The sequence below is a fragment of the Macaca mulatta genome, chromosome 13 (assembly GCF_049350105.2).
Source record: "Macaca mulatta isolate MMU2019108-1 chromosome 13, T2T-MMU8v2.0, whole genome shotgun sequence".
Lineage (NCBI taxonomy): Eukaryota > Metazoa > Chordata > Mammalia > Primates > Cercopithecidae > Macaca > Macaca mulatta.
Genome location: NC_133418.1, coordinates 46,553,135 through 46,579,892, shown reverse-complemented (window position 1 = coordinate 46,579,892; position 26,758 = coordinate 46,553,135). Strand labels below are relative to the sequence as shown.

The following is a 26,758-nucleotide window of genomic DNA, read 5'->3' as shown; positions in this document are numbered from 1 at the left end:
TTTAATGTCAACTCTTTTTCATAAGAAAGATCTATCTTGGGTATTTCAATCATCTTACAAAAAAGGAAAAGCATATTTTTTTCATGAAGGATTGAAAATAAATAAATGCTTGGCTTTATATGAGATCATAAACTTATTATCTTTTACTTTTTTTCTTTTGTGTGTGGGAAAATGTCAGAAAATTGCAATAGTAGGACTAAAGTAATAAATTAAATTATAACTAGTAGAATAATATAAAATGTTAACTATATTACTTAAAGCAGAATAACATAGTGAGAGCTACTATATAAGAAAAACTTGGATTTAATTTCTTAATTTCTTACGTTTTCATCTGATAATCATCTGATCTTAAAGTGATTACTTAACATATGAGTACACCACAATAACCTCTTAAATATACAAATTTTCATGCCTTTTCTTGCAGGATGAGAATCAGGCTTAAATGAGTGATGTGTAAGGACTGATATATTGTGAGGATGCAATTACTATTATCTATACTTAATTTTTTTATTGTTCAACCAGCAAATACATATCAGATGGTAGTATGTTCTATGAAGAAAATAAACAGGACAACCTAATAGATAGTGAATGAAAATTAGCCTTGGAAGAGATTTGAAGAGGCTGACTTAGATTACTTGAGTTTATTAGAATTTAAATATGCTCATACCTACTATCAAGTGTGATCCCACCAAGTGTCAAATATTTCCACATTGTAACAAGCAGTATTAATAACAAAAGCCAATATATTACAAAGGTTTTCCATGTGGCAAACTGTTTGTAAGATTATTTGCTTTAATCCTATATTAGCACTAAAATTGAAGTATAATATTGACACCACAGACATCTGGACAAAACCAAATGGAAAAGTCGATTTCATGGAAACAAAGAGTAGAAAGGTGGCCACCAGAGGCTGAAAGGGAGGCAGAGATATGAGAAAAGGGGGAATGTTGATCAAAGATGTTAAATTACATTGAGCCTAAAGCTGCTTCCATAGGTATTTTAAATTTGACCTGTAGTTTCTCTGTACATAGCGAACTGTAACCTAATTGAATATATAAACAGATTGTTACTTACTCTTGTGCCTATTACCACATTTCAGCCAATCAAAGGCAGCCAGCTGTTCAAACCATATTTAAATAAAGCAAATGCTATGCTGTAACCATTCCAGCTGTTTCTCTACCTCACTTCTATTTACTGTACATCTCTTTCCTCTTTCTATGCCTAAATCCTCTTGGACCACAGGGCAATACAGAGTGGCTTTGAGCCTCCCCTGGTTCTGGTCTGCTCAATTCACAAATCAGACTTTCAGTTTCAGTTAAGCTGGAGGACAAAGTTTTAGTGATCCTTTGCACTGCATCATGACCAAATTTAACAATAAAGTATTGTATATTTCAAAATTGCAAAAGAATATATTTTTAATGCCTTCATCACACAAAAAATAACAGACTGATGAGGTGAGGAATATGTTAATTAGCTTTATTAACTCTTTGGACAATGAATACATAGGTCAAAATTGTATACCCCATAAATATACACAACCATTTTTTGTCAATTGAAAATAAGCTCATAAATATATTTCAGTTCCTACTGCTTCATTTTCTTCACATTTGACATGAAATTACAAAGTGGCAAAATTTATTTTGTGGCAATGGACTATAAGTAAGCTCTCTACCTATACCCAATTAAGCCATGGTTAAGTAAAGAGAAAGTACACAAACAGTTGGCCTGAAGTTTAAGACATATGAAAGAAATCTAACAATGTTTAAACCAGCACTGACGGAATATGAGAACATAGATTTTTAAAATTTGAATTCCATTTAATTTTTTAATTTAAATTTTAATTTAATTAAAATTTTTTTATTACAAAAAAATTATGTATACATAAATATCTTCCCGATCGATATTTTCTAAAATTTAAGGTTTATTTTCCACTAGATGATGACAGAATTCTTGTCTCAAATTTAAGATGTGGGTCAGGTTGATGGGCATGGTTCCTGGTCTAATTTTTTAATTTCTCAGAAAGTTTTCCAGTGCAAGACTACTGCACTAAACTGTGACGTCTAACTTTAAAACTTGGTTTTATAATACACTATACTAATGTAAAAATAAAAGGTAAAGGTTCCACCATAAGTGGCGCGCAGGAGAACTCTTGCTGTAGTTACTTCTGCTTAGAATAGTATATTTATGGTGAAACTCTCCCATAGAAAAATGTGACATATGAAACTTACTGATTCTTCCAGTCCCTTTCTTTCTTCACTTTTCTTCTCTGGAAGTTGCTATGTTTGAGTAGTTTATATAGTTTAAGGGTTGAGGGTAAAACGGGTGATTGGACTTCACCTCTAAAAGAAATATCCAGTGCAGTGCAGGATAGCTATCCCATTATCTCAGTGCAGTTTCTACACTGAGGGACCTATAGTGCAAGAGGGGCTTTATTTCCTCTATGGGATCTATTTTATGTATCAAGGTGTAACTTTGGCTTGAGGTGAAAACAAATTTCACGTAATATAACTCCATTAGCATTATTAGTAGCCTATTACCTCCACAGCCCCTCACACACTTTTAGTAGGTTGACTAGCAGTTTGAATTTCTTGGTAGGGTTGTGTTTTCATTGTGTTGTACTTATCACTATTTTAAAGGACACTTTGCAATAGCTGCATATGGGTGTGGTGGTCATTCTGCAAGTAAATCTGGAATCCTTTTGGAGATTATAATATAATATACTTAAAGTACTATTTTTTTTTCAAATTACAAAGAGACAAAAGACAAAGCCTTTTGCTTCTACTATAAATAGGACACTTGAGTCAATTATGTCCCTGTTCCAGTGATGGAACTCAGCATATTTCTAAGGAGCAGAGAATTCAGAAACTCCCATGGGCCTCCCACAGCTGGAATCTAAGTAAGAAAATGAATTCCATCCCTCACATGTTTTAAAAATGCAAAAGGCTGCTGACATTCTAGTTATAAAAGTTATCCGGGCTGTCAATTTTGTGACTTTAATGTATTCAATATTCCAAGAAAACGCTTCTTGGAGTCTGGCACCTGCAAATACTGATTTCTTAAATTTATGTTTTGATGCTGTGTTACAGAAATTGTAATTACAACAATTTCAAACAAGTAGTTGTACTGAGTGATATGTTCACTACCCTTTACGTTTAGAAAGAAAATATTTTTTAGTAGGTAAATATTGCTGTTCAATCCTGTTGACAGTTTGCTTTATGAATTTGAGGTGGCTTATGAAAATTTCCCTGAATTTTGAAAGCTCTTTTATAGCCTCTGGATAACTTTTACTTTCACAGAGCTTTCTACCTAAACTGCTAAGTCCATGATACAACATGTTAAAAATAAACATTAGTGACATATTGCATTTCAAAATTATTATATATAGTCACTAAAATATTATCATTTTAAAATACAATTCTTATGCACAACTTTTGCATTAGTTACTATATTTTGCTTTTATTATTTATAGCTCCTAGCCATATAAAGCTTTCTTCACACTGGTTTTTCACACTTAAGAATTTTCTTCATTTATATTTGTTTGATGTTCATAAGTGACACCTTTTTTTTTTTTTTTTTTTTTAATTTCAAATGTTATCACTTACTGTTATATACTTATTTGTCTTCAAACTTTCACTTCTGGGTCAAATAATGGACTGTAATTTGGTTTTTATATTCATCACTAATTTTTGGATTTTGTCTATCCATCTATTTATATATGTGGTTTAATCAATAAAATGCAAAAGACTGGTCATTATTCATCTTTCTAGTAGATAAGGTGAATAAGTAAAAACTTAGAATCTCAGAAGTTTACTTGAGCAAATTTTTTTCAGGTTCAAGAGAACCTCTAATTAGAAGTTCATGACTCACCGTATCAATTTTTTTTCACTAGAACAACCACAGAAGTCTCAGAAAAGAGAATATAAAAGCATACAACAAAATAAAGGAGTCATAAGAGTACAGGAATCCCATACATGAAGTTGAACAATGTTCGGTTTTAATTATTCACAATTATCATTTGTATAATTGTAGGTAAGTTTATCTTTCTAATACTGGCTTTGTCTTTTTTAAAAAATGCAGATAAGTGGCCGGGTGTGGTAGCTCACGCCTGTAATCCCAGCACTTTGGGAGGCCGAGGCGGGCGAATCACAAGGTCAGGAGATAGAGACCATCCTGGCTAACACGGTGAAACCCCGTCTCTACTAAAAATACAAAAAAAATACAAAAAACTAGCCGGGCGTGGTGGCGGGCGCCTGTAGTCCCAGCTACTTGAGAGGCTGAGGCAGGAGAATGGCGTGAACCCAGGGGGCGGAGCTTGCAGTGAGCCGAGATTACGCCACTGCACTCCAGCCTGGGCGACAGAGCAAGACTCCGTCTCAAAAAACAAAAACAAAAGAAAAGTAAATAAGTAAATATCAGCTACATTAGGCATTGTGAAGAACAAATCAAATATTATGTAAAACTTTTTTTGAAACAGTGCCTAACATGTATATAGCACATCAATAAATAGGGATTTTATTGATTATTTTAAATTAATCTTGCAACAATAAAAACGAAGAGATTAAAAGACAAACTTCTATTCGAATCTGGGGGTAAATTTCCTTACTTACTTAACCACTATAATTAAAATTGAATTTACAATTGAAAATTGATATTGCTAAATTCTGTCTTACATGTGAAAAAGCAAGTCTAACATGCTAAAGAGTGGTAAATGGTTGCCTCTTCTGGTACCTACATTATGTCTCGCTGATCCCAGTCTTACAGTTTTTATAACCCCAAATCTGAGGTGCCTTTTATTTATCTACATCTATATGTATATCTATCTACCTATATCTATAGTTTTTTTTTTTTTTTTTTTTTTTTTTGTGGTCACTATACTACAGTTTTTCTATCTAGCGTATCCCTTTCTGTTTATATGCAAGACAACAGATTACACGTGGGAGATGCTTGAAGCGGAGAAGTGTGTCTCTAAAAGTGTGATATCTACAATAAATCATTTGGAAAGAGTCCTCAACCGGCTGTGGTGTCTTAATGCCTGTAATACCAGCAGTTTGGGAGGTCGATGTGAGTGAGTCGCTTGAGCCCAGGAATTCAAGATCACCCTGGCTGAAATGGTGAAACCCCATTTCTACAAAAAATACAAAAATTAGCTGGGCATGGTGGCGCATACCTGTAGTCCCATCTCCTGGAGAGAGGCTGAGGTAAGAGGATCACTTGAACCTGGAGGTCGAGGCTGCCTGCCGTGAACCATGATTGCACCACTGCACTCCAGCGTGGGGGTCAGAGCATGACCCTATCTCAAAAAAAAAAAAAAAAAAAAAAAAAAGAGTCTTGATGCGACACTGCTGGTGCTTTAAGCTTTGGATTTTGGATTCTCATGTACCTATTGATTTATCATAGCAATCAAATTAGCTGTGGAGTCAGGAGAACATTAGCCTCAATTTGGCAGACATAGTATAGATAAATAACTTAAAGTCATCATCAATTGTACTAGGCAACAAAATATAACTATCCTTTGGTATTAGGGCTAACAAAGAGATTCTCACACACACACTATATATACACACACACACACACACACACACATATAGTGTATACAATATATAGTTGTATACATAATATATAACAATCCCTTTGTTAGCCCTGAAAATGCCCTTTGTTAGCCCATATATATACAAAATGCTCAACGCACTAATCGTCAGGGGAATGAAAATCAAAATGAGTTATCACCACACCCCGCTTAGAATAGCTATTATTAAAAAGACAAAAGATATCAAATGCTGGTGATGATGAAAAAAAAGAGAACTCGTCCCGGCACGGTGGCTCGTGCCTGTAATCCCAGCACTTTGGGAGGCCGAGGCGGGCGGATCACGAGGTCAGGAAGTCGAGACCATCCTGGTTAACAAGGTGAAGCACCCTCTCTAATAAAAATGCAAAAATTAGCTGGGCATGATGGCATGCACCTATAATCCCAGCCACTTGGGAGGCTGAGGCAGGAGAATTGCTCGAACCTGGGAGACAGAGGTTGCAGTGAGCGGAGATGGTGCCACCTCACTCCAGCCTGGGCGACACAATCAGACTAAATCTCCAAAACAAAACAAAACAAAACAAAATAAAACAACACACACACACACACACACACACACACACACAACTACTCATCAATAAAAGGAAAATGCTTCTAATTTATTAAATACAACAGTCAAAATTAAATATATAGTAAAGGCAACATAAATGACAGAGCATTTTTAATCAAGCTTACATTGTAGTTGTTTAAATATTTTTAAATAATCTAATCATACAATTTTGAAGCCCATGCCCCTGCATGTAGTGTACTGTAGATCTTATGTACATATTTCATATATCAACATAATGATATATACAACATAGAATATAGAATAATGCCTAGTGCTTTTACATACATAGACATGTAGTTTGCATGTAATATATAAAAATTATTTATGTAAGCTACAAATGAAAATTAGTGGCATTATTTTTTTAACATGTCCTACAAAAAATAGTTATTTTTATGTTTTGTTTTAATTTAAAAGCAGAGTAATGCCAAACCAAAAAGGTATGTTTTCAAATTAACAAGTATTTGCTATACAAGGACAAAGAAGAATATTTATTAATTACAATTAATTATTAATTACACAGTCAGGTTAAACATAAATGTCCTTAGTATAATAAAAATCAAACATTCCAAAATTTTACCCACATTTAAATATAGCTGTGGTGAATGGAAAAAGACACAAGATATAAACAAGATTTTTAGAGCGAGGAAGAAAACATCTAAGCTTACAGGTTGCACCCCAATAGCAAAAGGATTCTTTTTTGCCAGGGTTAGCTGACACAAGCAAAAAGCAATGCAATAGCCATAAATTTGCCTTGAACAAGATCTATTGTCTCTTTTGGTTGTTATATTTTAGTAGACTTTTTCAAGACTGAATTTTTCAGGAAACCTGAACATACATTTTAAATTTACATATTTTCCTCCTTGGTGTTTTCATATGTTAAAAGACTTTGACTAAGACCCCAAAAACAATTTTTCAAAATCCCTGGCTAATTTTCACTTATTTTGCAAAAACGGAAATTTTCTATCATCTTTACCGAAAATTTTCTTCCAAGACAAAGGGTTTCACTAAGTGAATGAATCTAACATATATCATTTAACATTTTTATTATATCATGCCACCCAACCTCACTCATTATGTTCTTTGCATATATGCTTTTGCATGATCTAAACATTCAGTTCACCAAAATTAAAGCCACTACCTGCAAAATAGTGTCTTTTGAGAAGTACAATTAATGAAATGCTTTTTAAATGAATACATATCCATTTATGGAAATGGGCCTTTTCTTAGAAATACTTTGTTGCTTGAGAAGTATCCAGCATTCTTTTGCGAATGAATTGTGCACATAGATGGAATGTGAAAAATAATGATAGCTGTTGATAATCATTTATATTATAACCTGACTGCCTGAAACAATGAAGTGAATTAAGAAAATAAATTGTCTTCAGAATGTACAAAATATAAAATTAAAGAAGTATAAATACCCTCCATGTGTCTCTACCACTGTCAAATATAGAGGGCACCATTCCTGAAAAATTAGCCTTAATATTATGGTAAATTTGGGATGTGTGTCCTTCGAAAGCAGATGGGGGAGGTGGGGGTGGGGTGGCCTATTGGCTTGATTACTGAGGTCACTTTACTCCCTACCTCTGATCTGAAGAGGTGCAAACAACTTTCTAAACATAAAATGACCAAGTATTTGGATTTTCTGCAGAGGAGACAATTCAACTGAAATTCAATGAATGTCTTTTTATTTCCATGATAGGTAAAGTGAAAAGTGCTAAGTTTTTAAAGATAAATTGGTTCCATTACTGGCCTTAAAAAATGTTCACAAATTGTTGCTGGCTAAGGGCAATCTGGAATGTAGCTAAAAATGTGATAAGTGCTTGTGAATAGGTGCTGTGGGATCACAGAAGCAGCAGCGATTAATTCTGCTTAAAGTAAAGAGAAATACTTTAGAAATAAAGTGGTAAGTCAACTGGGACCTAGCTAAAGAGAAGAATCTTGCCAGGAAGGTAAGGGGAAGCTTTCTAAATAAGAGAAAGACAATACAGTATCATCTTTAATCATCACATCTCTGTTAGGTATGTATTATCCCCACTTTGCAGGCCAATTTATTGAGACTCAAAGACCTTGTTCAAGTTCCCTTTTTAAGTTACGATGAAAAATGAGGCTGTAATGAAATGCTGTTGATCACAAACATAATTTTCTCAGCACTTCTTTCTGCTGTTTCAGTTAATAATACCAAACAGACAAATGACAATAGGTATGAAAATTAAAAGACAGATTAATATACATTTTTTTTCATGGAAGTGGAATGGCTCCAGAAGAGCAAAGTCACAATAGAAAACTCTGCTCTGGGTAAAACAGCAAAACATTTCTGAGTTCAGGAGATAAAACTGGGATCAAAATGAAGTGGTAGAGAAAACATGGAACCTGGTTTGGAGACTATGCAGGAAGCAAAAAATGCCATGATCAGTGTAGTGTTGAATGTACAAAGAAAAGGCAGTAAACCTACATTTCTGTAACTGCTAGAACTTACTACTAGGACAATAGGAACTCAAGGGGCAACTTGCTAAGGAAATGAGAACAGCCAATAGATGCCACTAATACTTAACATAGCCCTTGTAAAATTCCATAATAAAATTGATAAAGAATTGTAAACACCGAAAAAGAGAAAAATTATCATTTCTCTCCGTAACACAAGGGTGCCTTTCTAGAATGGCAACAAAGTGATATTGTAGCTTATAAATGAATAAATAGGAGTCTATAATACATAAAATCACATCTGTCTGCCTCTAAGTGTATTTTTCATTTTCTCGGTATCCCTCCTTCTATAAGCCAATAAAGTTCTTTCTTTCTTTCTCTCTCTCTCTCTCTCTTTAATTTTTTCCCTGGTGATCTTACTCTAACACCCTTGATACTATATATTTGTTTACTAAGAATAACTTTTATAAGAATAAATGTGCATAAATATTTCTGGCTATATCAGTATCTGTAAAGTATGCTTACAAAGATAAAAACTATAATTGAATAATACAACTAATATTATTTTCTTGAACTTAAATTCAATTCATAAACATAATAATTATTTTATACCTTTTAGTTGATAACTATATGTTATGAAATATATGGTGTAACTAAATTATAGCAGTCTCTCCGAATGGAGTTCTTTTTGAGATGTCACATAGTTTGAATCTACTCTTAACTTTGACAGTACCACAAAGGCCAAAAGTTCTTTATCCCCAGATGTAAGATTAAACTGGAGATTTGTCTTCATGCACAAATCTCTCTCTTACTTACAACTTCTATTTTGACATTTCCTGACAATAAGAAAATATCTTTACCAGTATTCTGGGCTTAGTAGGTGTGCATTATGTGTTAGCTTCTTTATTTTTTCACTTCTCTTTCTTTCACACATATTTACTACCTTCTATTCTATACACAGAACACCTCTTCATGTGATCACATGCATTTGAGGATGTGAACTGTAGACTTTAGTTGATAATAATGTATCAGTATTGGTGCATCAATAGTTAAAAAAAAAAAGTACCACAGTGATGCAAGATGTTAATAGATGAAACTGGCTGAGAGTTAGAGGGCATAAGGGAACTCTGTAATCTCCACACAAATTTTCTGTAAACCTAAAGTTGCTTTAAAAAGTATGTGTGTGTGGGCTGGGCACAGTGGCTCACGCCTGTAACGCAGCACTTTGGGAGACCGAGGTGGGCGGATCACAAGGTCAGGAGATGGAGACCATCCTGGCTAACACGGTGAAACCCCGTCTCTACTAAAAAAAAAAAAAAAAATTTGCCGGTCGTGGTGGTGGGTGCCTATACTCCCAGCTACTCGGGAGGCTGAGGCAGGAGAATGGCGTGAACCTGGGAGGCAGAGCTTGCAGCGAGTCGAGATTGTGCCACTGCACTCCAGCTAGGGCTACAGAGCGAGACTCCGTCTCAAAAAAAAAAAAAAAAGTGTGTGTGTGTGTGTGTGTCCATACACACACACTTTATTGTATATGTAATATATACTTTATTTTCTATATGTACTTTTATATATACTGATTTATATATACTAATTTGTATGTAATATATTTGTGGTGTATATAATATATAATTATATATGTAAATATAATGATTTTAACCCATTCTGTCAATCTACATTTTGTGTGTGTGTGTGTGTGTGTGTGTATGTGTGTGTTTGTGGAAATGAGAATAGAATTAAAATGGTTGCTACACAATATCAACTAAACAAACGAAAGAAAATAATGGAGGGAAGGAGGAAATAGTTGACAAAAAGGTAAAAGACATAGAGAAAGCAAAGCAAAATTGAAGTTTTGTCTTTCATTATCAGTAATTATTCTAAATGCAAATGGTTTGAACTCCAATCAAAAGGGTGAAATTGCCTAAGTGAAAAATGAAAAGCATATATGATTACACTGTGTGCTATCTACAAGACTCATTTCAAATATAAAGACATATATGGATTGCAAGTGAATGGATGGGAAAAGATCCCATGCACGTGGTAAAAAAATAAGAGTTTGGGGTCACTCTACTGTTATCAGACATAAAAGACTTTAAGTCAAAAACTGTTATAAAATACATAGAAAGACATGCTGAAAATAATGCCAATTAATTAAGACAATCTGATGATGATTTTTCAGGTTTATTGCAGTGTAATTGCCAAAGAAACTGTACGTATTTATGATGTTTTGATATTTACAAACACTCTGAAATGATTAAATCAAGCTAATTAACCTATCAATCACTTCACATATTTATCAGGTTTTTGTATTAAAAATATTTAAGGTCTACTATCTGAGAAGTTTTCAATTATACAATATGTATTATTAAATATAATCACAGTGCTGTTCAAACTTATTCCTCCTCACGGGAAACCTTTATTCTTTGACAAACATCTCTCCCTTTCTCCCCCACTACCCACACAATTTTCTTTCAACCACCTTTCTATTCCCCTTCTGTGAGACTGATGTTCTTTAAGATGTTTTAATACATAAACATTCCCTAGGATAGACCATATGTTTCCAGAATAGATCATATGTTAGACACCAAAAAAGTCTCAATAAACTTATTAATAAAAAAACTGAAATCCTATAAGTATCTTTTCAGACTATAAGAAAATGAAACAGGAAAACAATAACAGAAGGAAAACTTGAACGTTAACAAATACATGGAAATGAACAACGCTCTAAAACAACCAACATGTCAAAAAAGAAATAATGATGGGAACTAGAAAATAAGATGAATACACAAAATGCAATGTGCCAAAATTTAATAAATGTAGAGAAGGCAGTGCCCAGAAGAAAATTTATGGATTCAAATAACTACATTAAAAAAGAAGAAAAATTTGAATTAATTAACAAACTTTATACCTTGAGGAACTAGAAATAAACAGAAAATTATACCCAAAGGTGACCAAAAAACAAATAAATAAACAAAAATAAGAATACAGTGGAGATAAAAAGAAAAAACGTAAATACAAAAAAAGAAACCAAAGTTGGTTCTTTGAAAATACTTTTTAAAAAATTAACAAGGCTTTAGCCAGACTGACAAATCAAAAAAGACAAAAATAACTAAAATCAGAAATGAAAGTGGGGTACAATTATTGACTTTATAATAATAAAAAGGATTATAAGAATATATTATGAATAAATGTATCTCAAACAATAGGCAATCTAGATGAAATAGAAACTTCTCACAAGCACACAAATTGTCCAAACTGACTCAGAATAAATAGAGAACTGCAGATCTACAATAAGAGACTGAATCAGTTATCAAAAACCTCCCAATAAAGTCCAGGATCAAAAGATTTTACTGTGACCTTTATTAAACATTTTTAAAGTAACACTAATATTCCTGAAATGCTTACACAAAATAGAAGAAGAGAAAACACAACCTGACTCATTCCATGAGTCCCGTGTTATTCTGATACCACTGCAGAGTACGAAATACTGCAGATGCAAAGATATTTTATGTTCATTGGTAGGAAGACAATATTTTTGTGTCAATACCACCCTAAGCAAGCTCTGGCCTGAATGCACTCTCTATCAAAAATTTAACAGTCATTTAGGGCTAAACGAAAAAGCTTGTTCTCAAATTCATACGGAACTCCAAAGAGCTTAAAAAAGCCACAACAATTTTGAAAAAGAAAAAAAAAAAGGAGGATTCATCTTTCTCATTTTCAAAACTTATTACAATAATCAAAGCAGTGTGATACTGGCACAAAGATTAGAAAGAATATACAACTCAATAGAATTAAAAGTCTTGAAATAAACCCTCAGATATATGGACAATTGATTTTTTTTAAATATAGTTATCTTTCCCAGTGGGAAGGAGAACTATCCTCAACAAATAATACTGAGATAACTGCATTTCCACAAGAAAAAGATTTAAGTTGAACCCCACTTTACACCTTATACAAAAATCAACAAATGTATGAGCTAAACCCATAAAATCCTCAGAAGAAAACCTAGGCATAAAACTTTATGTCCCTGGATAAAACAACAGATTTGTTGATATATCGCCAGAAAACAAGCAACATAAGTGAAAACAGATGAATTAAGATTCATAAAAATTGAAAACTTTAGTGCATCAAACAAAATTATCAAGAAAGTGAAAATAAAACTTATTAAGGATTTAAAGTATTTATACATTGTATATTTTTTGAGAGCTTAATATATTGAATAAAGTACTCTTACAGCTCAAGAACAAAATGACAAAAACCCAAAGAAAATTAGGCAAAAGCCTTGTATAGACATTTTTCCATACAAGACAAACAAATGCTTAATAAGAACATGAAAATATTTTCAACATCTCTAGTCATTACAGAAATGCAAATTAAAACCTCAATGAGAAACCACTCACACTTCATCTCCTAAGATGGTTATTGACATCAATACAGGCAGGAGGTAGACAAATCCTAGGCAGAGAGGAGTGGGTCCCAGGGAAACCCAACCTTCAAGTTGAAGGCAGTTTGAAGCCTAACTACAAGTCCTGGGTAAATCCACAGACCAGATTGAGTGCCTCTATCCCCATTTGGTGCACTTTTCTTAGATTGATCCCCACCCTTCACCTATTTTACATATACCTATCCTTCTCTAATTGCTTTTTTACACTGTCATGTGCACCTTTGAATGATGCCTTTGTTTTAGCCTCTTTGCATACTCATAAACCAATCAGCACAGCACTCTCACATTCTGGGCCCATAAAAGCCCCAGACCCAGCCACACTGAGGGAGAGACCACCTGACCACATTCCCTCTTCACTAAGAGCTTTTTCATCGCTCAGTGAAACTTTTATCCTCTCTCCTCACCCTTTGATTGTCAGCATAAGCTCATTCTTCTTGGACTCCGAACAAGAACTTGGCACCTGGCTGAGCACAGGTACAAAGAAAGCAGTAACACTGTGGCCCTCCAACCTCTGCAAGCAGAAGGGAACTGCCCCACTCCATGGAAAGCAGTGCTGGGGCTGAGCCAATCCAGATGCCTCAGGCCAGAGCAGTGTGACGGGACTGAGTTGTTAACTTGCCACTGTGCCTTGGGCTGTGGACAGTGGGACTAAAAGAGTTATTATTCACACTGTAACACCCAGTCTGGGACTTCTGGGTCATGGGCTTCCCTGCTTGAGTGCCTTCATGTTCCCCTTGTCTAGATGCTAGAGTCCACCATGGAAGTCACTTGCAACATGCTTGGTCAGGCTGTAAGCTCTGCATGGAGCCCACTCCTGTGCCAATACTTGAAGCAGCTGGCCAGACCCTTCACTCACTTGCCTATACACCCTCTTCATCTGGGGGCTGAGCTCATAATCATGGTGGCTGCAGGATTCATGCCAGAGTGAAAGCCAGGTGTGGCCCAGTGGCTGAGTGGTTGGGGCACCTCCTGTGGAGAATGTGGGTCAAGCAGGGGCACTGCTGGCTGGAAATCTCCAGCCGGAGGTCTCAAGCTGGCAAAATGGCTGAGAAAAATTCTGCATCATTTCAACAACTTAAAAAAATTTAAAAAACATAAAATGAAAATATCAAGTTTGGGCAAGTCCATGAAGATACTGTGTTAGTGGTAATGTAAAATGGAGAAGCCCCTATGTGGAATAGTTTAGAAGTTTTTTTAAAAACCTAAACACAGAATTACTGTATGACAAAGCAATTCCACTCCTAGTATATACCCAAAGAATATGAAAACAGTCACTCATGCAGTTACTTGTATGTCAGTGTTGATGAGGATATAGAGAAATTGGAAACTTTGTGCACTGTGGTTGAGAATGTAAAATGGTTGCAGCCACTACAGAAAACAGTGTGTTAGTCCTCAAAACAAACAAACAAAAATTAACACATGATACAGCAATTCTACTTCTAGGTATATATCTAAAATAATTTAAAGTAGGTTCTCAAAGAGATTTCTGACACTGATGTTCATAGCCGCATTATTTACAATAGCCACAAAATTGAAATAACCCAAGTATTCATCAACAGATGAATATATAAACATAAGGTGGTGTATATAAATGATGTGTTATTTAGCCTTAAAATAGTGAAACATCCTATAATATGTATGATCCTTGAAAATACTATGCTAAGTAAAATAAGCCAAACACAACAGGAAAAATATCATATGATGCCACTCATCAAATATCTAAAACAGGAAAATTCGTAAAGACAGAAAGTAGATGAGAGGTTACCAAGCGCCATGGGATTGAAGATTGAGGGTTTTGCTCAATGGTTATGAAGTTTCTGTTTGGGATAATGAAAACATTTTATAAACAGATGGTGGTGGTGGTTGTATAAGATTCTAAGTGCAGCTAATACCAAGGAATTGTATACTTAAAATGGTTGCAATGCTAATTTCATGTTATATATATTTTGCCACACACAAAAAATCAAAATACATAAAGGGACTATGAGTAGATTAACATGCTATTGTTAAAAAGAGAATGAGCATTAAGCATCTGTAGTTTCAAATAATAAAAAGAAATTTTTTCCTTAGATGAAATGTTTATGGGTAAGTAATAGGCAGATTAGTCTGAAAATATAAACATGGACTTGAGGGTGAAAGGCCTTGAAGATTAAATATGGTCTTCAGGGTTCAGTCAGTGAGAAGACAATGAAGGTTCTCAGGATGGAGTGTGCCAGGTTCTAACTGAGTGGGCAAGTGGCAGGTAGCTGGAAAAACACTCAAGGAATCATAGACAGTTTTGACATGGATTTACTCTCTGAGCACAAGCAAGCCATATGTATGGTGTTATCAGGATAATTATACCTTTTCCAGACAATAATAGTTCCAAGCCAAGCAAGAGCTAACATGGGTGATCACCTAATGTGCCTCACATAGCATGGCTACATAATGTGTGGGATTGTATGCCTGAACTCCAAACTTGCTGAGTTATGCTGCACTGGAAGGCTGCTTCAGCCTACTCCTGATTAAAGCACAGCCATTCCCTTACACCCCACTCTCTAGGCTGAGGTTGTCCTATGGGCAGGGACACGAGCCATTAGGGCGAAGCCCTGAATCCATAACCCACAACAGCAATACAGAGAGCAACAGCTCACTACTAGGATCCAAGCTATGCAACTTATGACTATTAAGGCCCAATGTAGGCCAGAGCCTAGGGATTCCCACCATCTCTGCAGGGAGTTGTCAGTAAAGCTCTTGAGCACCTTACTGTCCCGTGAGACCCTTTGCAGGGCTGCTGTTATGTTCTGCCAATTGTCAGGGATAAAGGTACAACATTGTGTTCCTAAAAAGGCACAGGTGCCTTCTTGGGCAGCAGTTATTATGTCTAAGGCCATTTGGTTTTGTAATATCACCTTTCTGACCTGATCAACCTCAACTTTTAACAGGAGGAGGACCACTCAGGTGTAATTTAGAATCTGAGCAGTGTGCTCTGCAAGAACAGTAACTTGTGCTTCTACTGTTACAGCACCTGCTCCAGATAGTCATTGCCAAGGGATATAACCACGAGGGGGCTCATCACACTCACAAAAACCAAGTGTGTTGTACCTCCTCCCAGTTATGTGGGCATCTGGGCAACATGGGGAGGACAGTGGCAGGTACATAAGGCCACCCTCAGGTACACCATCCAGTTCAATCCACTGGTAAGTAAGTAAGCCACCCTTTGTCCCCAGAGACCCATAAACTCCCAGGGGGCACAAAATCCATCGGGGCCTGACCTTGGAGGGGCCACTTGTTCCACCGTACCTTCAGTGTGGCAACGTGTGTTATGTTTACACAGGCTGTGATGGGTACCCGCCCTACAGTGGTGTTGCCCGTGTTGCTCTATGCACTGTGGTTCCTCGGCTGGGGCTACCACATATTTCCCCACTAGCCAGCCCCAGACATCATAAATGCTATGGGCCAGTCAGGGGGCAAGTATACCATGGGTCTTGTGGATCCTTTGTTCAAAGCTTGTCACATTGCATTCCAGGCATTGGCCATGGAACCCCAAGTCTCCAGCCATGTCCAGTTCTCTGCAGGCACTGAATATATGTGCTAAGGCAAGCCATCTGCAGCTGCTGCTGGAAGGGAGGCACAGATCCAACAGTTAGAAACCTTGGTCACCTCCGCATAGGTGTGGTGCCAGTCCACAATGCAGTTGGAGCATGTTAACCTATGGTTGAAATGACAGAGAAGACACGGGTACTGATGGAGGTAAATCACACCCCTCAGACAAAATACAGGCTAACCTTTCATCCCTGGATAACAATGCAGCCTCCAAGGGCTTCTGCCCTGGGCAATGGTACCATAGCTTCTCAGCTCCCCATGGTTCCTTTAGGTCCTGTATCTATGCCAAAGTCATGGGGGAGATCATAACAAGCCACATAGACTGTCATACATATGTCCTCTGGAGGAGGGTTCCTTCCCTGGCTATTCCCTATGAACAGTCAACCATGGGGGCCATGCATTGAACACCCAAGGAGTGACATGAAAGTCATACTATAGGTCCTCCCCTCAGGGAGCTATGATGGCCAGCCACTGGCAGTGAGGGCTTGGAAGGTCCATGGTCACGGCCAGGTTTTCTGTTCCCCTACCTGTAGGGGCACTGGGGCAGGCAACAACAGGTTACCACTCATCCCCATACCTGGTTGGAGGAGGCCATCCTTGGTATGCATCTGAAACTAAATGTGGATAGCAGCCTGGTGTAACAAAGCCTCCACTGGGGAAGGGTCACCTTTCCATGGCCATTCATTCAAGGTTTGGAGCACCGGGTCCAGCCTGGAACTCCAGCCCCACAAAGACAGAATGTGACATGCAAGTGTAACCCATTCTTCAAGAGCCTGTTACATCACTTAACCCTACCTGCAGCTTGCGGGTTGTATAACACATAGAATCCCTACTTTTTGACCATGTAGTGTGCTCATTGTTTTACCTATTTTCCAGTGAAATGTGTTCCCCTATCACTCTCAACAGCCAGAGGGTGACCACACAGGGCACATAAGTGTTTCAGGGCCTGGATGGCATGCTGTTGGTTGGCCACCCCTGCATTTGGCAGGGGCCCAGTGTAGTCTACTTGCCACCTGGTCAAGGCCACTCACCCTATTGTTACTTATTGTGTAACAATGGGCACCTGCCTCCGTGTAGGGTATGCCTGAGCACATGCCAGGCATGTGCAAGCTTCTCAAATGTCTTGTGTGGGCAGAGACCGACCCCAGGGCTTAGTGACCTGTTGCATCAGTTTACCCCCCTCATGTCCCAGTTTCTGGTGTAGCCACAAGGCCACATCATGTCTAGGTACTGACTCTAACCACCGAAACTTGGCCAAGGCATCTGCCTCATCATTGCCGGGGTAAAGGCATATGGCATGACACATGATAAATAGTTGCCTCTTTCTGATGTCCAGTTTCCCGGAAGTCTTGCCACATGGCTTGGCCCCAAATGTGTTGGTGACTAACTAGCCACTTCTGTGTTTTCCAGGTAGTTAATCACAAGGCTAAGCCTCAGTAGACCACCCAGCTATTGGTACAGATTACCATAGGTGTCACCTCCTGGGTGATTACCATCCATACGTCTCTAAGTTCAATCCATTGGCTACTTTGTCCACACCTGATTTCAAACCATATGGTGTCAGTACTAGGTTGGGCTACAACAGTGATACAGGCAACAGTAGCACCTCAGCTAGACACATCTATGTACCATGCCCCATCAGGAATGAGGGGGATGCCTTTCCTTAAATGGTGAAGGCTCAGGGTCTAGGGGTGCCTCAAGCCCAGTGAACTTATCTTGCATTAGGACTACTGGTCCCAAGATCTCTTGCAGCTCTGCTACTAAGGGACTTGTACTCAGCATACTCCACTACTCCAAGTAGGCGCCCCACTTTGCCAAAGTAGATGTCTGTGCCATTCCAGTCCAGGGGTCTGTTACCCATGAACTCACTCATCCTGCTATCTAATAAGTCATCCACATGATGATGGCAGCCCATCCTGTCACACTCTCACAAGCCTGAAGGGTGCCAAACACAGCTGTTACTCTATCAGGGAATAGTGGAGGTCAGCTCTCTTCCATAGTTTCAAAAGCCTGCTGGCATTCTCAAGTGCTCTGTGAGCTACCGCAGGCCTCAGCCAAAACCATCTGTGCTCACATGCACGCCCAGCTCAAATGGGCACCTCTGGTAAACTACCCAAAGAGCTTGTGCCTTCTGAATAGCCTGACTGCCTGCCAGGAAGGTGGTCTCAGCTGCATCATCCCAATCACAGGTAGCTCCCTTCTTTGTTAACATATGAAACAATTTTATCATTTGAACTAAATGGGACACAAATGCCTGCCAATATCCCAGGAGGCACACAAAAGTTTGCAGCTGCTTCACCATGGTGGGCTGGGGATACGCCTGAATCTTATCAGTGATAGCCTCTGGGATGGCTTCTGTTTTACTCAACCAGATAACTCCTAAGAATCTGGCAGATAATCCAGGCCCCTGGACCTTGAATTTGTTGATGGCCCAACCACATGCTGCCAAATGTTGCCGTAAGAGGGGTGCTACCACTTTTAAATCCGCAAGAGAAACAGAGGTTAACATAATATCATCAATATGATGGAATAGGCAGACCCCTTCTGGACATAGCCAAGTGGCTAAATCCATGACAACTAGACCATGACATTTCGTGGGGCTATGCACATAGCCCTGCAGCAACACTGTAAAAGTCCATCGTTACCCATCCCACGTGAAGGCGAACTGTTCCTGACTCTCTGGGGCGATGTCTGTGGAGAAAAATGCGTTGGCCAAGTCCACTACATAGTGGTACTCTCCCAGTTCCCTTGTCAAATGGTCCATTGAATCCATGATCGAGAGTGGAGCTGCATGCAAAGGGGGTGTTACTTTATTCAGTTCCTGATAGTCCACCGCCATCCACCAGTTTTCATCAGACTTTCTAACTGGCCACACTGGACAACAGTAGGGGCTGTGGGTGCCACACACTATTTGTACATCCTTCAGCTTTTTAAATTATCTCAGTTATCTCCATACGCCTACCCAGCAAATGATATTGACTTGGGTTTTGGTAGAACCTAAGGCTGGTGATGCATATGCCCACACAGCACCAGCTTCACCACATGCACTCAGAGTCTGAATTCCCTGGCCATGGTTTGTAACATCAGGTCATACAAGACATCCACCCGCGGAATGTATTCCAGTATGAGAGAGACATACACAGCATATAAATGGAGAGCCAAATGGACAATGCCAAGGAGCAGAGGTACAGGTTTCACTTTCACTGACTGGCCTCCATAATCATCAATGTAAGTAGGTTTGCCAGGAAACTTATCCGGGTTCTTATAAAGAAGGCTGCAATCTGCCCCAGTATCAACCAGTGCCTGTACTCACCGTACGCTGGTGGGAGAACCAGTGGATCGCTAATTCCATACATGGCCTTCAGTCAGCTGGTGTTCCCCCAAGCCGGGCCCCTCGGCCAGCTCCCTAATCAAACAAAAAAGGCGTTATATTTCTGCCTGTCTGCAGCAAGTAGTCTTTGAGCTACATCCCCCGGTGGGACTGGATCACACAGCAATATCCTTCTCCCCCTTAGGCATTTTCTGGGACTGCTGCTCCAGAGACAAACGTCTCCTCAAAGTTAGGAGTACTTTATTGGGCTGTGTATCAATTTGCTTATGGTCAACCCTGGCCAAAATCAAATCTATCCACACATGTGAGTGTGCCACTCACTGGGGGTCTTTTTCTTCCATTGTGGGACCCCTGCAGGTGGGATATCCTCCCCTTCTTTACAGCGTGGACCCCTCTGTTTCACTGACAGCTTCCCCAAGAGCCATCATAGCCGTGGTCACTTTATGTATGCAGCACTGTACGTATGGGATGAGGACAGTAGCTAGGGAGCCAAAGGTACTTGGGGGTGCAGAACCCAACACAATATTCCTCATGTGGGAGGTGAAACGTTCATCATCTGGTCCCTGGGTATTCAGGTCAAACATAGCCTGCCACATACTCATCTCTCGGATGACTTGCACCAAATCGGCATACAACTGCCATTTACTCACGGTTTTGCATATTTCACTGGTGTCGTTCCACAGTCTGTATGGCTGCCCATAGTCACTCAGTCAGGGTGTGGCTACCTTGCCCTTGCCCAACCACCTGCTCATCTGCAACTGCTGATGGAGGGAGGGGTGAGTTGTGATAGGGGCCAGCTTTTCCATCTCAGAGGCAGAACAGGAGATACTATCTGCTTCTTCTTCCCACAAATGAAGCACTCAGGCAGGCAGAGGTTCCCCTGGATGCTGACAGCAATGCTTGCCTAATTCCCGCAACTCAGTTGGGGTATAGGCAATATATGAGGTATGTTGCCTTACCTTGGAGAGTCCCCGAGTTTGCCTTTGGGGCCCCAATGGCTGTTCATGATCTGCCTTCTGATGGACCACTGGACAAGCGCACAACCGGGGGTTCTTCCTCCTTGGTGTCAGATGAGTGGGGGTGTCCAACTGAGATGAGGGACCCAGGCCTGCATTCACAGCAGCCTCTAATTCCTTTTCCAAGCTCTGTAGCCAGGCCTGCAGGGGCCCTGCCTGCACCTGGAGGTCTCTATTCATGGCAGCTTCTATCTATTTTTCTGAGCTGTGTAGCAGGGCCTCCAGGTGCCCTGCCTGTGTCTGGAGGCGTCCATTCACGGCAGTATCTATCTCTTTTTCTAAGCTGTGTAGCTAGGCCTCTAGGTGCCCTGCCTGCACCTGGAGGGCCCTGACCTGCACTGCATCTCTCAGGGACTGGGTATGTACTTCTTGTAGCACAGTCAAAAGTGTCTATTCAACTCTTCTGGCAAAAGATCACTCCCTCTCCATGCTGTACTTCCAGCTGCTTCAGCGCCCTCTCCATGCTTGCGGGGAACCATCTACCTCCACTCAGGTTTCCACTGAGGCCCATCCGAGCAGCACAGCTGCCACCGGGTACCACAACCCATGTTGCAGCCACCTGGCTGACCCAGAACTAACAGGGTACGAAGGCTCACTCACCTCGGGACCCTGTTCGTGATGCCAATTGTCAGGTTCTAACTGAGGTCCGAGGGGAGTTGGTCGGCAAGTGGCAGGTAACTTGGAAAACACTTGAGGAATCGTAGACAGTTTTCACATGGCTTTACTCTCTCTCTGGGCATGAGTGAGCCTATGTACAGCTTTTATTATACCTTTTACAGACAATAGTGGCTCAGGGCCAATCACAAGCTCATGTGGGTGACCACCTAATGCTCCTCACATGGCATGGTTACATAATGTGCAGGGTTATGTGCCTGCACTCGAAACCCACTGAGTCGTGCTGCTTCAGGAGGCCGCCACGGCCTACTCCTTACTAAAGCAGTCATTTTCCTTACAGAAGGTGACATAAGCAATACTATATTACAAATATTTAGCCTATTAGTAGATGGGCCATAATGGAGAAATATTGCTGGGCAGAGTAAGCTGGTTGGTATGTTCACAATCATCCACATAAGATATGCAATATTTCAGAGTCAACTACAGAATAGGAAGAAAATGATAAGTCCACCATATGTTAAATTCTTTGATAAGAAATTTAAGTTTGGGTTCATCTATATATACCCTAAGTAGCATAGTGATTGGGATATTTGACGTACTCTTAAAATATTAAATATTTTAAAATGTTGTATACATGTGAGTACATATCAAATAGCTTAGATGAGTAATTTTGAGTTGGGGACATAGAAGTATTAAAGATCCCTTTTGAGAATCTGAGCTGGAGTGGAAGGACGTCATTTACCATGGAAAGATCCTACTGCAATTTGTCAGATTTTTCTATTGGACTGATATAAGTAAATATTTCCAACCCATGCTCACATACGTAATAAGTTTGAATAAGTAAAGAAATATTCTTTTCCTATGCAGCTATAATTCTGGCTCTAAAGGAACAATAAAAATGACAAACAACTATTATGTGGCTGAATTAAATTGGTGAAACCATAGGGAACCATGCTCTTCAGTGGGTCTTCTGGTAGAAGCTAATGAGACCTTAAACAAACAGCTGTAGCTAATGCTGCAGCCTGAGGAAATGTCCCCCATTACATCCATGTGTTCATTTCACATCTGGGTTTTGAATTGCATTCTAGGTTTTCGTATCATTTTCTCATGTTTGGATCTTCCTCCCCATGAGTCCTTTATAGTTGATTCTTCAATCAAGTTGTACTTTTGAATTACTTTAAATTCTACCTCTGTCCAATGTCTTATTAATTCTCTATGGATTAGTGCTCTTAATATCAGTCCTGCTTATCCTGCTCCCATCTTCAGCACCCAGGAGCCCCCTTTCTTATGTGACTAGTACCTCTGAGTGAAATGAGTCCAGATTTTCCACCTGGAAGTGCATTGCTCTTTATTAGAACAGGTGGTTCTTATGATATTATACATCTTTCCCCTGTGCTTTATTGATATTTAAAGTTTAAGAAGTATCTATTTTATACATATTCTGAGATTATTACCTTTTGGTATATGCTTTTAAGTAAAAGCAATCAATTTTTTTAAAAACCATCTTTATCAAGGATTAAACTGTACTAAAAAAACTTTTTGTCCTGAAATTAGGCTAGAAATTCTACTAAATATTTTAAATTGCCTATTCTAAATGTATTTCTAATGTTTTATGTTATTCAAAACTCAGACTGAGAATAAATGTTTAAGTCAATTTATGGAATTAAGTAATTATCCTGACATAATTCATTGTAACATTCAGAATATTTTTCTTGCATTATCTCTTAGAGTTCTTATGAAAGAATAATGCAATTATTTATATTTATACAGAAACTTGTGATTATACTCTATCACTAAGTAATTACTCAACAGTTATCACTTCAATGCTTAGAACATCAAAGAAACTTTGAAATGAAGATAATACTTATGAGATCAAGTTCACAAAGTAGTTGTGACATTTATAAGAGGGATAATTAAACACACTTTATGAATTGGGGATGGGATCTAGGTTGGGCCAAATCTGCATCCTTTGCAGAGTTGAAAATTGATCATTTATGTCTAATGAGAAAATGATGAGGTTCTTTCACTTAGTAAGAACAAATCCTAAAGGAAGTTGCTGTTAGACAGAACAAATTTGTCCATATACACTTTGCCATTGGAACAGTGGCTTCTAGCTTTCATCACAGGAAAATATTTTTACTCAGTTTTCAATTACTGGTCAGCTTCAGTTTCTTGTTGTGATAGGTTGTAAAAGGGAAGTATTTACATTGTAAAAATTACTTTCTTAAAGCCACGAGACACTGAAGTATAACAGAGCATTCCCAAAATAGGAAAGAGGCATTTCTCCTGAACTCATCAATCAATAGGCTTTAGTCATGACATCTCCTTAGCTGTAGGGCCAAACATGTGTAAGTGGTATGCAGCAAACATAGTAATACTCACCAAATGAGTACCTGTACCCAGAGGAAGATAGTGGGGCCCGCCAGCAATGGTCTTTCTGGCAGAAACAGTAGTAAAACAGAAATGGCAGTGCTTTTACACAAAGATGGTGGTGATACCCAGAGGTACTCATGACCCCTAACAGATTAGGCAGAGGTGTGCTTTCGAAGTAGAAATGTGTGGGGTCAGAATACATAGCTGTCCTCTACATCTGGTGCTGAGGAATAGAAGGGATGGACAACCGTCACTTGATAAGCAGGAAACAAGTTATATTTATGAATCTATCTGACATTCTACACCTGGCAATATGTTTAATTCACATAGCAATTTCTGTATCAGTAGGCGAGAGTAAACACCAGGGTGATATATTCACTTCTCTCAAAGTGACCTTGTCAGCTGAAGAAAAGAATTGGGTATTATTATATATTTCTGGAAAAAAATTGGCACTTGATACCACCTAAATTGATTACTTTTTAGCATTTCCTCAGTAGCACTTACGTATTTAGTCAGCACTATATTATTTTTACCTCTGCTAACCTGCACTTTGAAATTGGTTCCACCAATTCACTTTATAAATATCTACTGAGTTCAAGGAATGTGGCCCAGTATGGTAGTGGAGACACGAAAATGAATAAGATAGCTCTTTCTCTCAGAGAGTTTGCAATTAGGCAAAAATACAAAATAAAAATAATGATCATATCATTAGCAATATATGTAGTAGTCTCTGATGTGATACAGAAGAAATGTACTTTTATAATTAGAATATTATACAAAATAAGTTCCACTAATTTATAAATATTAAATAATCTACTATATATTGAATACTACGTACTTAGTATATGGCAGTGAAGCATACAGACAAAATCCCTTGCTGTTATGCAGCTTATAGTCTAGTGAGAAGACAAAGAAAACAAATAAATAAATGAATAAGAAAGGAACAATTGAATGAATGAATGAATGGTAAAGAGAAAATGTGCTATGAAATAGACTTAAGCTATAATTATACATGGGATTTCTGGGCTTGGAGAGGTTAGTTTCAATTGCAATTCAATAACACGATTAGTTAAACATCTTTGAGTAACTGAGTAAGAACCTGAAAGTGATGAGTCATACATGTACTTGGAGGAGACAAATAGTGATAGAATAGTGTCTAAATGAAAAACCTTGAGGCAGGAACATCCCTTTCCAATGGAAAGAACAGGATACAATTCAGTTTAGCTGAAGCAGAAAATCTAAAGGAGACTAACAAGGGATGACTCAAGAAAGGTGTCAGGAGCCTGGAACATGTAGAACTTTGTAAGTCATTGTGAAGACTTTAGTATTTTTCGCTGAGAGAGACAGGAAGCCACTGGAGAGTTTGAGTAGATGAGTGACCAGATTTGATTTACAGCTTAAGAGAATTATTCTGGCTGCTGTGTCCAAAATAGACACCAGGAAAGCAAGTGCAGAAGAAAAGATACTAGGTAGGCAGTTGCTCCAGATAAGACATGATCATGGCTTGATGCACAGTGGGATAAAGACACACTCTCAGAAGTTTGAAATACTTTGCAGATATAGCTTACAGTACTAACTGATGTATTGGTTATGAGATTTGAGAAAAAGAAAGTAAACGCAATCTCCAAGATACCTGCCTTGAGTAGAAAGAGATTGGTGTTTCCACTTATACATGTAGGAAAGACTGTTGAAAGAGACAATTTAGAGAGAAAATTGGTACATTTTTTCTATGTGTGAATCTTGAAATGTCAATTACATATTTGTGTGGAATTTAATACAAAAACGTTTACAGAGCAGTGGAAAGGTCTGTAATGGAGAGGTCAAAGGTATCAGAAACTCTAATACTGGATGATTATACAGAAAGAGAAGTATAAATAGAAGAAGAAATTAGGAAGAGAAACAGTAACAAAGAGAGAAATAAGAGAAGAAAATAAGGCATGACAGAATTTGGAGACAGAGAAAGTGAGCTAAAATAGTGAAATATACTAAACGAAGAAATTAATGAGGTGGAAAAACTAGAATTTTCTTTCTTTTTTTTTCTGTTTTTAGACAGAGTCTCACTCTGTTGCCCATGCTGGAGTGCAGTGATGCGATCTCGGCTCACTGCAAGCTCCGCTTCCCGGGTTCATGCCATTCTCCCGCCTCACCCTCCTGTGTAGCTGGGACTACAGGCACCCGCCACCACGCCGGGCTATTTTTTTTTTTTTTTTTTTTAGTAGAGACGGGATTTCACCGTGTTTGCCAGGATGGTCTCCATCTTCTGACCTCGTGATCTGCCCACCTTGGCCTCACAAAGTGCTGGGATTACAGGCATGAGCCACCACCCCCGCCCTTGAATTTTCTTTTTTAAGTGAAGCCAAATGAAGAAAATATTTTGATGAGAAGATAGGGAATCCATAAATTTCCATCAATAAATTGAATAACTGGAAAAATCCATAGATTATGAGTACAGAGTCATGAATTATTACATGTATTAGATAAACTGTAATGTGTTGCATACAGAGTGTGCAAAGTGGTAGGAATTTGAATGCTACAATATAGCTAGACTAATACCATATTTTATTTTTTATTATTCATAAATTATCTACAATATTATCTTTCTTCTTTAATAGAAATATAATATTTTAACATTTTACAGGTCACAATACATTCATTTAAATATATTTAAATTATAAATTTTTAATGAACAACTGTAATAAATACCACAAAATGTTTTAATAAACATTCAACGTGTAACTTTTCTTTTTCTGTAGAGTTCTACTATATACAAATTAATGAGTGATGGTGAGATCTATTCCCTGTGGAGAAATAGCTATGTACCAAATTTGAGTCATATTCT

At 38.3% G+C, this 26,758-nt stretch overlaps 2 long non-coding RNA genes across 2 annotated transcripts in view; one reads left to right on the top strand and one right to left on the bottom strand.

Annotated features, from left to right (window-relative positions):
- Positions 1-26,758, bottom strand: part of LOC114671927 (uncharacterized) — a 554,342-nt gene that overhangs the window by 335,020 nt on the left and 192,564 nt on the right. The window lies entirely within an intron of this gene.
- LOC144333947 (uncharacterized) overlaps positions 1-26,758 on the top strand; it is a 56,055-nt gene that overhangs the window by 1,970 nt on the left and 27,327 nt on the right. The window contains exons 2-5 of the long non-coding RNA XR_013403092.1: positions 2,754-2,896; positions 3,890-4,029; positions 16,508-16,719; positions 21,374-21,605. This is a non-coding gene — a long non-coding RNA (uncharacterized LOC144333947). The remainder of the gene's footprint in view (positions 1-2,753; positions 2,897-3,889; positions 4,030-16,507; positions 16,720-21,373; positions 21,606-26,758) is intronic.